Here is a 13,913-nt window from a genome sequence, read left to right as displayed (position 1 = left end):
TAAGTTGGTCTGAGCTCGATTGACCGAAGTTGGTCCATGTTGATCGACTTGAGTCGACACGGCCTATGTCAAGCTAAGTCAACCCATGCCAAGGTCGAGTCAAGTTAACTTTGGTCCAAGTCAAGTCAAGGTAGGATCATGTTCAATTGAGTCAAGCAAAACCCATGTCAAGTTAAGTTCCAGTCAAATCTTGCTTCGTTCGGATCCAAGTTGAGTTAGGCCCACATGAGACCTAGAGAATTCGTGTTAGGTTTGGCCAAGTCGAGATGAGCCGAGATATCAGATTATAACCATATCAAACTATTGAAATCAAAATATGAATTTTGAGATAAATTCTTATGTTTTAGATGAAATTTGAGATTTTTTAGTTTTAAGTATTGAATTACTCTAATAAAATTTTAGAATTTTTTTTTAATTTCTTACCCAATCAACATATTATGCAATAAAGTATTTCAAATTCTTAAAAAGAAAATGAAATATCCTCTTCAAATGCCTTATCCAAACAAAGGTTATGATTCCTTATCCAAATACAAGGTTATGATTTTAGACAAATGGATACTAATATTAAATATTTAATCAACCCAAAATTATCTTAATTAATATCCATCTTATAAATTTCTAGTCATACAAACCCTTGTCAAAACCAAATTCACAATAGTGATGAAACTAATCAAATTACTATATATGTTTTCAACACTACTAGAAAACTCACATATCCTTTCAATTTCTTTTTAAACTTTTCTTAGATAACATTTATAAATTTTGTTATGAATAATAATTTGTAGGAAATTGCTATCAATTTTTTTATAAAATATTTTACACAAAACATTTTTATATAAAATACTTGTGAATTTTATAATTTTGTAAAAAATAATTATTCACGAAAGAATGATCTGTCAATTAAAATCTTTTAAAATATAACAAAAAAAAATCTTTTTTTTCAAAATTTTATAATAAATTTGCAAGAAAAATCCTTTTAAATATGAGAATTTATAATAGTGCAAATATTTTAAATTTTCTAGATCCCCTCCACACGAACAACAACCAATGGAATATCACAAACTTGTTTTATGGCACAATTAGGAAGACCTTGAATTTTCAATTCTGCATTCATATAGAGTACCAAACATATTTGAATTTGAATTTTCTATTAATTACTATCCAAAGACAACCAAATTACCAAAGACCTGACCTAAGGAATGCAAGCCTTCCAGATTTTACCCAACCACAAATTAACCTCCAAAAATCTCAAATGAAAAAAAAAAATAGCTACTTTTTTGAAAAAGACTACCTTCATAGAATCAACTCCAAACATTATTGATTTTAGAAATAATAAAAGAAACCACGTTGAAGCTCATGCCAAGAAGAATCCAAATTTACAAGAAAATTTGATGAACAAAATCAATAACATCATTATGAACAATATACCAACTTTTTTGAAAATCAAACCCCAAAAACCATCACGTCCACTAAAATCATCATGAAAATTGCGTTATTGGATATAGTATGATGAAATTGCCATGGTTAGCTATATGCTTCCTTTCAATAAACTGCATATTTTATCTTTAAAAAAGCTATGCAAACCTCCAAAGAAAACTTTTTAGGCCACAAAAATTTAACTCAGATATGTTCTTAATTTTGAAAATAGAGTTACTTGACTTGTTCAGGTAAATTTTTTCGTTATTTTTTAGTCCTTGAAAAATATTCATTTTATTATTTTTCTTTCTTTGTAAAATATTTATTTTCTACTCTTATAGCTCTTATCAAATATTTTTTTTAAATTATAAATTTAAAAAAAAACTTTAGATAATAATAAAAAATTTACAAAACCAATACAAAATAACCAGGAGTAAAACAATCTTTTTAAATAAATAATTACTTAAAAAAATACAAGCAAATATAGAACTAAAATATATTTAAATTAATACAATTTTAGTCATAATATTTCAAAATTTAATTTTAACACCTATAAAAATTATGATATTTTATTTTCACAATAAGTTTTAGTTCTTATTAGGAATTAAAATCACGTGTTTGTGAAAAAAAAATTAAAAATTATTAGAACTAAAGATGATTTGAAAAATAAGACAAATTTTATGCAAACTATTTTATAGAGCATATGGAATAAAACTTATGCCCTTCTCACGTTTAGTATAGGGTATAACTATTGGATAAACTCAAATAAAATGATTTTAAAATTGGACATCTTTAGATTATTCTAGCTTATTCTAAAACGTGTTAAGACCTTATAAAAGAGATAGAGAATGATGTCACTTTCTGCCAAACTATAGAAATCATGTTTCTCTTATAGACTAGGGAACACGAATATTTGGAGGTATATGATAGACTAATTACAAGCATAATCTCACATAATAACTTCACATTATTCTTTTTTGAACTATTACTTAGGAGTGAAATGGATATATTTTTTTTGCACATTACTCCTATGACTAAGGCATGACAAGTTTATGTGGCCTTCTCATGGAAAACAAAGGTTAGTGGAGTAAAAAATTCATCAGCGAAATCATGAGAAGCTTTAAAACTTTACCATTTTTTATTCTTCTTAGAAGGAAAACAAAATAAATAAAAAAATCATATAAAAGATAATAAGCTGTTGTTAGTCTCATCAGTACCAATTGTGTCCTTATATGCTCCATGAACCCACTATTCTAATCTTTTGAAATAATTCAATTCAAAAAAAGCAGCAGTTAGGTTGTTGATTGGAAAAGAATATTCATGACCACAAAAACAAGACAACAAAAAAGCTAACAAGTATTATTGGAACAAAGAAAAACTTTCCACTATTGAAGTACTTTGCATATATTGTTTGACATATCCTGGATTTGATTACCATGATAAACTCATTGCGGAACCATGCACAAGAGAGCTATGTGCAGTTCTAGATACTGTACTACCAAAGTCACTGTCAAACATAATTGGTGGAATAACAATAGTGCATATGACAGAAAATTTTACAATTGTGCCAGTTTTCTTAATCATATCAAGGTTAAGGTACATATGATATACGAAGCAATCGATCGGAAAATATAACACTAATGAAACATGAACTTAATTCAAGATTGACACACCTCTAATTCAAAATCTTAAAGTATGGATTTATGATTCTTCATTTTTATATGGTGTTCAACTTTTTCATTTTTACTCGATGTGAAACTTTGATCGACATTTGAAAGCGGCATACTTTCCTTACTGCTGAACATGTTATACGGAGGGAGTTAATGTTAACTTTATTTTTCCTTATTTATAGCAATTTTCTGAGGAAAAGAAGTGTCGCCAAACTTGAGACAGCAACATTTGTGATCATGACACACAATTGGGCATGTTATGTGGCATTCAGCCGTCTAAATGTGTGGACATGAAAATAATATGTGAACAACCTCGTGTGCCAAAGAGTGGCTCATCATCATATATTGTCCACTTCTCAATGAGGGCAAAAAATATGGTTCAGAAAGATTGGTCTATTCAAAATCCTCCTTCTCCCCACATATTTACTACCTTTCTCCTTCCAAATCAACACACAGATAATGACATAATGTAAAAAAAAGTGTGCAAATACACCAAAGTTGGTGTGAGATAAAGATAAGGGTTTATCATATATTATTGTGATCTTCAGTATATACGGGTAAGATCTTGTGATTTTTGTGTATATACACATGTTGCCTTGTTATGTTCCTACGAGCCTAGGCGTGCTGCAACTGGTTCAATCTGCACTAAGCAGCACATTTGGCAGTTATGGTGGTTAAAGAAACTTTAGTCTCATTCCTCAGGATAATTATTGCTGCACACTGCGTTATGTATATCATGGTGAGAGATTTGAAAATGACAACGTTTTTTATTTTGGCCACATCTGTGTTTAATTGATGATAAAACCAAAGAGATTTTGTACTTTAGTTTTTCTTTTAATAAATTTTTACATCCAGATTTGAAGCATAAGGGTTTTGTGTGTGTACCTTTTCTTTAGTTGATCAGTGACAGAAGTTAATGATCTTGTACCATGAGTTCTACTATCCGACCCCTTCATTTTTATATTTTATTTTTTTAGTTTTGTGTATATTAATTTATATACATGGTTGGATCTGCAACCCTACAAGTTCACTTGCAAATATCGATTTTTTTTTTTGAAAAAACAAATCAATTTAATTTTTGAACTAAATATTCTTTCAAGAATAAAACCTCGATCACATTTTACAAGAGGAACAAGACCTTGATAACAATTTACATAATTATTTGTTAATCATACAACAACATGTTGATAAATGATTAGTTTTTTTCCCCCTAATTTATATTTACTGTTTTTTATTTTGTTTTCGTTGTCCAAAGCATTACAAGCTCAACATGGTTTACTAATATTTGTTGTCATGGTGAGTTCATGTGATATCAGCACACAGAAATTAAATAATTAAATTTCATTGGCATATAGTGGGAGTACACTGGAAGAACAATTTAGGGTGAACACAACATCTACAGAAACAACCAATCAAATATTAAAATAATCTGAGTAACTTCATTAAAATATATTTCTCATCATCATTTTATGAGTTGTGTAAAAATCTTTACACAACAACAAATTAACCATTAATGTTTTACATGACTTTTAAATTTAACTCACTAGATGGACCTAGATTTACAGCAGATTTTAAATTCAAATCTTGCTGTCAGTATGTACACTAAAAACAAAAATATATAGAAATCGTTTTAGTACATCAGAAACTCTCTGATTTGTTGTGTTGATATAAAGTTTAGTTGTATATATATATATATATATATATATATATATATATATATATATATATATATATTATATATTATATATAAAGAAAATGTGTACCCTAATTTTGGAGTAGTTGATGGGGTATATGAGTAATTGAGTGATGAAGTGGTGTGGTCCTGTTATTTATGACTTGTGACAAGCTGTTTGGGTTAAAAATCTCAGGCCCCGCACCCAACTAAGCCTTTCATTTCTTGTTCCCATCTCCCATTCCTCCCTTTAAAAACACTCTCAATTCCCTCTTTTCTTATGCATCACTTGCGAATTCCACTCCAAAAATTCACCACCTCTTTCTTTAACCTTTCTGCTTCTTCAATAATTTCTCTTCCTTTTCTTCTCAGTCACACATGATCATCACAATTCAAGGTGCATGTTGAGCAAGATGGAGAAGCAGGGCACGTGCAACACTAACTCATCAACACAACACAAAAGGGGTGTGGACTTAGAAAATTGTCACATTCTTTTCTGCTAGAGATTGCTGCAGCGAGTTAGTCCTTCATGTGCCCCTCTTCCCCATCATGACAACAGCACCTTATCTTGCATTTGGAAGTGTTCAAGATGGAAATTTGATTGGCTTCTGTTCACAATTCAGCATCAAATTCAATTTTTTTTTATATAGGGTTCATACAGAAGGTGAGTACAGTACTGTGTGTGTATCTTCATCATCTTCATTCATTTTAGCCCCTTTTTTCTTCAACATTAGCATGCCTCGGTAGTCAACATGATGAGATTTAGAAAATAAGTGTTAAAAGGTGCATATATATAGCAATATATAAACTGAAAACATTTAGAAAAATCACTTAAAGTTTTCTTATTTGGTAGGAAGACGTGATTACTAAATTTTATAACTGAATAGACATTCAAACTTTGATGATATATTGAGTGGTTTGTAATATATGTAGGTTTTACAAATATTATTGTGTATATAGAATGGACTACTTTAATTGTGTCTTAATCAAAAGCATGACATCTTAAGCATGTGTATTAATCAAAATGATGAAGGGGTTAGTGTGAGTCACAGTCTAATTCGTAGGTCTCTCTTTCTCTCTTTCTTCCCCCTAATCACCCTTCGCAAAAACGATTTTATTTGATGTGGAAAACTCAATGTTGCATAAAGATCACCATGCAAGACTATCATGATGCAGAAAACTTACTTTTGGGGTTCAGTTTCATCTTGTGTGTCAGTCTCAATGAAGCACTAGTTAATGTTAATGAGCATGCCACACCCTCAATTTCTTATGCTTTTATTGTTGAAATTGACGAAAGTGGTATATGACTCAGTGCCAGGTTTATCCTCCTCAAAAGAAAAAGTTCATCTGTTGTGCGCACTTGGGAACTATATATTGACATAGTGGCATGCTTTTTCATGGCATAAACATTGATTACACAAATTGCCATATAATTTTTACACCGAAGTTTATGTTCATATAACTTCTTTTGATCGTTTTGCATGCCATCGTCACGATGTCAAAAAGGAAGCCTTCGAACAAGACAAAAAAAGAGGTAAAGGAGTTTCGAACTTTTGAAATATTCATATAGGAAGCGAAGGGGTAAATAAAAAATGCAGGTATTCCATTCTCCACTAGTTATTGTGTTAATTTCTGCAATATGACAAATATGCATGGCTAGTTTTTGCAGTAGCTACCTAGGTTTATATATCAAGCCTCAGTTTCTCCTTGCTTATTGTGTTGGTGGTGCTTAATTGTTCTCTTTGGTATCATCTATGGTTCAAATTACTCAACTTTCAAACTTGATATGAAATTGTGGTTGATATTGTTGCTATTGTACTCATCAGCTGTGAATTTTCAGAATTTTGCAGTATTAAAAATCTGTCATAAATTCAGTCACGGAATTAGGTGATCTTCACTATTATATCATCATATATAGTTGTTGATTATTGTCCTAAAGTCTTGAGACAAATATAAAAACTCCACCATGGGAGAACATATAGGGAAGACGTTTTTGGTAATAGAAGCCAAATACTTACCAAAATTACATAAAATATAACTTGTGTGATACACATAAAAGAAGTATTCATAGATGTTAACTGAGACTAATATCTTTGTAGAAACCTAAAAGCATTAAAAGGTGAGCTACCTCATCACACAACTAGGTTTCCTTCTCTCATTATACACATATATCAGTATGAATGGTAGCAACTTGATATGAGTTTATGTTCAGAAGAAGAGAAAAGAGAGAAATGAGTTGATTATATTGTGACAATAATTGATGGTGATGTTTAAGAAGAAAAAAAGGGAAGTGAAGTGAAAAGAAGAATGCGTCCAAGAGACAGCACATGAAAATGGCATAGTGATGAGTCCCCATATGATGCTTTCCGTACAGATACTTAAAGGATCTCTCTTTAATTAAGCACACAAAAAAGGGTTTTGAGGAGTTTGGAAATATGTGGTGTGGTATTTATGATTTGTTTGAATGGCAGTGTTGGTTTTGTTTGCATATATAGCATCTAAACAAAGATGGGGTCGTGGATACAGCTGAGATGGGATAAGACTTGAGAGTTTTTTTTTTACCTCTTCTTGATTCAGATGCCAATTAATTATGATCATCAATGCATCATTAATTAACTCATCACTCATCACAGTTTGGAACACAATATAGGACCATTCCATTTCCATTAAAAACCAAATATTGATTTTCCTATCAGTGACAGTGATGAACAAAATTGGTTTCTTTTCCTATCACTACCTCGCCCTACACACCAATTGTCTATAGCAGGAGTCCTCATATTTTAAGATACGTGGGCCGTTCTCATAAAGTGCTTTCGAATTTGCACCGACACAACTCTAATTTCAAATGGGATACTATTACTAGTTTCTTTCTTTTTCTACATCTTAATTTTATTTGTTCTACAGCTATAAAATTGCTTTAATGATTAAAGTTGAAAAACAAAGAGTGTCTGATGACATTTGAGACATATAAGGTTGATTTGAAAAATTTAGAAGAATAAACGAGAAAGAATCAAGAGATATAAGATTGGTTCGAAGAATTTAGAAGAAAAAACGAGAGAGATTTGAGACATATAAAATATATAAAATTGATTTGAAGAATTTAGAAGAAAAGACGAAAAAATTGTTGGTTCAATTCTACACCAAAATACTACCAATTAATATTTGTAGATGAAAAAAAAAAATCTTAATTTTCTTTCTTTTTTGTATTTTAGACATGATAAAACACTTAAAGTTTAAAAGTAGTTATAACACTGGGTTATTAAATTAAGCCTAATTAGCCTTAAGTTTATTTTGTTTAGTTATTTATTCAATTTCTTTGAATATTAAAGATCTTATTTCATCTAGATATAACATCCATATATAAGTAGAGAATAATTTTGTAAAATGAGTTAAAACTAATGAAATTTGATAGATTTATTGTGTCCTTCACCGTTAAGAAGTTGTTTGATTATTCACAAATATTTAGTTTTATATATAATATTTACATGCCACAATCTTTGTTTCATGATAGATTGTAACTGTACAAATTTTATTTTACTTCTAGTTTGTATATATACTTAACAATTATTTTTTTTAATTTCTATAAAAAGAATAATTCCTTTTTTAGTTTTTGTTAAGAAATTGAGACACGTTTCGTATGTGAGAAAAATTTCCATACCTAGAAATCATTATTCTCGGAGCAGTGAATTAGGTTGGTAAAATTTGCTACCGGATATTCACATAAATTTACTTGAAAACAAATAGTAATATGTTATTGTTATTAAAATTTTAATCTATTACAATATTAAATGATTTACTAAAAGTAATATAATATTGTTTAAAACTTTTATTTTGACTAGGAAAAGCTAGGTTTTTAGAACTTATATTTTCGTTTTAGCTCCTACTGTTCAATAAATTTTACCTATTATTAGTTATCGTTTAAATTTTTATATCAGCACATCAAATCCACTTTTCTAATGTTAAAAAAAGGTTTAATTAGTTTCATGTATCCACTCTTATTTAGATGTGTCAGTTTCGTACCCGTTTTTAAGAATGTATCAATTGAGTCCGAACTTTTGAAAAGATGTCTCAATTAGGTCATTTTCAGCAACAAATTATTAACACCATTAACGGTATTGATATTTAAAATAACTTACAAAATTAAATATTGATATTTATATCAAAATTTAAAATTTAGTGATAAATGTCATGAAATAAGTTAACGGCTCTAGTAATTTTTGTCTGAAAGGAACCTGACTAAGACATTTTTTCAAAAATTTAGACTAAATTAACATATTTTTAAAAGCGGGTACCAAACTGACACATCTAAACCAAAATGGGTAACATCCAACTAATTAAATCTTAACAAAAATAAAATAGAACTCTTACAACATCAATAGTGGATGTTTTGACACTGATGCTAAATTGTAATATAAAATATAAAACTACTCCTTTTAGTTTCTATTTGAGCAGTTTTTTTTAACTATTTTAGTCCCATCAATTTCTCTGTCTTTTGGTTGTTGTCTTTTCTTTTTCCTCGTTAATACTTCTCTCCCCTTTTATTTTATGAATTTTGTTTCTTTTATGTTATCTTATTACACCCACTACACATGGATCTAAATAAAATAGTGTTGAAGTTGCAAAAGTTCAGACATGTTTGTCGCACAAGACAAGGTAGCTTGGTCTGCGATTATGTTTACCTCCTTCTACTTGTTGCTTCATTTTACACAAAACACTAAGTGAAACTTAATTAGAGGTTTTCTAACATTGCCACAAAATAAGAAATTTGAAAATCAAAAATGGTTACATCATCATGCCAACACCCAAAACACAGCTTAAGTAAATAATCATAAAACTAAGTTTGTTTCTCCAATTTATATTTAACATAGGTTCAAAGAATGTATCTATATATATATATATATATATATATATATATATATATATATATATATATATATATATATATATATATATATATATATATATATATATATATATATATATATATATATATATAAAGACAAAAATAGAACAAAAATACCCGTGACATAATCTTTTATCGAGTATTTGTCCATATAAGATTATCTATTATGGTGTTGAAATACGATTGCAGTAGGTTCGCAGATCAAATAAAAAAAGAGTAAGATAAATTACAAATTTAGATTGAAATATATAAGAAAGATACACGTATATATATTCAAATAATTATATTTGATCGTTAAATTCATTACTAATTAATTAAAAATTAAATTAAAACTAATTTATTTCATAAATAAATTCTTGATAACTAATATTTAATATCAATATATAAATTAATTTCTTTTATAATCAAAATTTGATATTAATTATAATTTTTTATTATAATAATAACTATTTTTATAATTAATATTTTTTATTTTATAAATTGTATCTAAATTAATTATTATAAAAACTAACAACTTTATTATCATCGGAAGGTATTTTTTAGTATATTCATATCATAAATAATAAAGACAAAGATAGCATGATAACTATCATATTTTCTACTATTATCTGATAACTATAAATATTATTATTTTATTTAAAAATTTTATTTAACTTCACTTTTATTATTTAAATATGATATTTTATTATTAAAAAGTTGGAAAGTAAATGTAAGAAAAAAAATACAGGTGTCATACGATAATTTTTCAATAATATATAAGTGTGATGACAATGCTTTCGAAAAACTAGTATAAATTTTGATTCACAAACTAAGATCTATCATAAATATTTTATTAGTTTGGCAACTTTTCAGCTTCAGTGTAAATTAATAAAACTTGAAATCTCAACGAATTTCGTAACTTAGTACTCGCTCTATACATAATTAACTCAATAAATATTAAATTCTATGTATTACATATTAATAATGTAACATTCATATTTTTAAATAATTATATTATTTATTTTATCTTTAATTTAAAAGTAAAAGTTAAAAAGTCTTACGTTTTTATTCTGTTAATCAAATTTTTTTTAAGAAAAATGTTTTATATTTTATTTAAATAAAGTTTGAACGTTAAAAACAAATTAAATAGTTTTTGAAAATATCGTGCCTAAGTAAGATGAAATTAATAATTAAAATAAATAATAAGAAGAAAAAATATATATTAATTAAAAAATAATTATACATATATTAAAAAATATTCTTTTGAAATAACTTTATAAGTGATAAGAAGAAAGAAAAAGAAAAGAAAAGAAAAAGATAAGATTTCATTAATTGAATATAATCATCACAAGAAAAAAAATAAAAATAGATTAAATTTGGCCTATAAATTAATGAAGTAAAAGAAAATTTAAGATATCTAGAAAAAAAGAGAGAGAAAGAGCGAGAGACAGACGGAGAAAGAAAGAGAAAGAGAAAAACAATTTGGAACAAGAGATTAAAAGAAAATTTAATCTTCTAAAACTATTTATACTGTGTAACTTCAATCAACAAGGGAAAAGGACATGTTGATAGTCATTATGATCCCTGCAAATGTCTGATTGTAAGTTACTTGAGAAAAATTTTAGGTTTATTTTCAATGAAAGTAAAAGATCATGGTGTGATCTAAGAAAATATTTATGAAGTAGATGAATATCTAAACAATTTAAAACTAAAAAATTTATACATGAAACTAAGGATTATCATAATAAATTATAAGAATAGAATATGGATCTATATATATTTGATAAAATGAGATTAAGTTTTATTATTATCAAGTCGTTACCTCTATTGTTTATATTGTATGTTAAGTTTATTAAGATTGATAATTAAATTTCACAACAATTTTTCTTCTTTTCACATTTTTCTTTCATATGTATCTATTGTACGAATAAAATGAGAACTTGCTCAGAATGACTTATTTGAGAAAATTTTGAAAAATATTTTAGAATGTTGACTCATGAATAATTTATATTAATATCCTTAGGAAATATTAAATAGGATTAAATATGTTTAGTCCTCAACTTACATGTGAAATTAGAATCTGTCCTTCAAACATTAATACATTTTCGTCCCCAAATTTTAAAATGTCCTACAAACATTGATACATTTTTGTCCCCAAATTTTAAAATGGATATAATACTTTTAACTTAATGACACTAATTTTTGTGAGTTTGTTAAACGGTATTCCAGACTGATATTTGAGCTTGAACATGTCAAAACGGTGTGAACAACTCAAACGTCATTCTAAAACATATTTGACACGTAAAAAAAAATTGTCAGGAGTTGGGTTAGAGAAACTATATCCATTTATTTTAAAAATTTGAAAATTAAAATATATCAAAGTTTGAGAAAGGAGTCAATTTCAATTTCACATCATTCAAATTTAGTGACTAAAAATATTTTAAACTTTATTAAATACAAAAAAAAAAAAAATATATATATATATATATATATATATAGATAATGTTATGTTATAATTAAAACAATTTAGAACTAAAAAATTTATACATGAAACTAAGGATTATCATAATAGATTATGAGAGTGGAATATGGATCTATATATATTTGATAAAATGAGATTAAGTTTTATTATTATCAAGTCGTTACCTCTATTGTTTATATTGTATGTTAAGTTTATTAAGATTGATAATTAAATTTCACAACAATTTTTCTTCTTTTCACATTTTTCTTTCATATGTATCTATTGTACGAATAAAATGAGAACTTGCTCAGAATGACTTATTTGAGAAAATTTTGAGAAATATTTTAGAATGTTGACTCATGAATAATTTATATTAATATCCTTAGGAAATATTAAATAGGATTAAATATGTTTAGTCCTCAACTTACATGTGAAATTAGAATCTGTCCTTCAAACATTAATACATTTTCGTCCCCAAATTTTAAAATGTCCTACAAACATTGATACATTTTTGTCCCCAAATTTTAAAATGGATATAATACTTTTAACCTAATGACGCTAATTTTTGTGAGTTTGTTAAACGGTATTCCAGACTGATATTTGAGCTTGAACATGTCAAAAAGGTGTGAACAACTCAAACGTCATTCTAAAACATATTTGACACGTACAAAAAAATTGTAAGGAGTTGGGTTAGAGAAACTATATCCATTTATTTTAAAAATTTGAAAATTAAAATATATCAAAGTTTGAGAAAGGAGTCAATTTCAATTTCACATCATTCAAATTTAGTGACTAAAAATATTTTAAACTTTATTAAATACAAAAAAAAAAAAATATATATATATATATATATATATATATATATATATATATATATATAGATAGATAATGTTATGTTATAATTAAAACAATTTAGAACTAAAAAATTTATACATGAAACTAAGGATTATCATAATAGATTATGAGAGTGGAATATGGATCTATATATATTTGATAAAATGAGATTAAGTTTTATTATTATCAAGTCGTTACCTCTATTGTTTATATTGTATGTTAAGTTTATTAAGATTGATAATTAAATTTCACAACAATTTTTCTTCTTTTCACATTTTTCTTTCATATGTATCTATTGTACGAATAAAATGAGAACTTGCTCAGAATGACTTATTTGAGAAAATTTTGAGAAATATTTTAGAATGTTGACTCATGAATAATTTATATTAATATCCTTAGGAAATATTAAATAGGATTAAATATGTTTAGTCCTCAACTTACATGTGAAATTAGAATCTGTCCTTCAAACATTAATACATTTTCGTCCCCAAATTTTAAAATGTCCTACAAACATTGATACATTTTTGTCCCCAAATTTTAAAATGGATATAATACTTTTAACCTAATGACGCTAATTTTTGTGAGTTTGTTAAACGGTATTCCAGACTGATATTTGAGCTTGAACATGTCAAAAAGGTGTGAACAACTCAAACGTCATTCTAAAACATATTTGACACGTACAAAAAAATTGTAAGGAGTTGGGTTAGAGAAACTATATCCATTTATTTTAAAAATTTGAAAATTAAAATATATCAAAGTTTGAAAAAGGAGTCAATTTCAATTTCACATCATTCAAATTTAGTGACTAAAAATATTTTAAACTTTATTAAATACAAATATATATATATATATATATATATATATAGATAGATAGATAATGTTATGTTATAATTACTGGTTCTCTTTAATAAAATCTTGCTAAAAAAATAATTTCAACTTTTAATCAAATAACAATTATTATTAGAATAGTCAAGGCGT

The 13,913-nt window shown here is 26.8% G+C and overlaps 1 long non-coding RNA gene across 1 annotated transcript; it reads left to right on the top strand.

Annotated features, from left to right (window-relative positions):
* The first annotated feature begins 4,919 nt into the window (after positions 1-4,919).
* Positions 4,920-8,014, top strand: LOC114183403. Its single transcript, XR_003604359.1, has 2 exons — positions 4,920-5,422; positions 6,071-8,014. It is a non-coding gene; the product is annotated as an uncharacterized LOC114183403 (long non-coding RNA).
* The last annotated feature ends 5,899 nt before the right edge of the window (positions 8,015-13,913 follow it).

This window comes from Vigna unguiculata, chromosome 5, assembly GCF_004118075.2.
Source record: "Vigna unguiculata cultivar IT97K-499-35 chromosome 5, ASM411807v1, whole genome shotgun sequence".
Lineage (NCBI taxonomy): Eukaryota > Viridiplantae > Streptophyta > Magnoliopsida > Fabales > Fabaceae > Vigna > Vigna unguiculata.
This window is presented reverse-complemented; position numbering and strand designations above follow the sequence as displayed.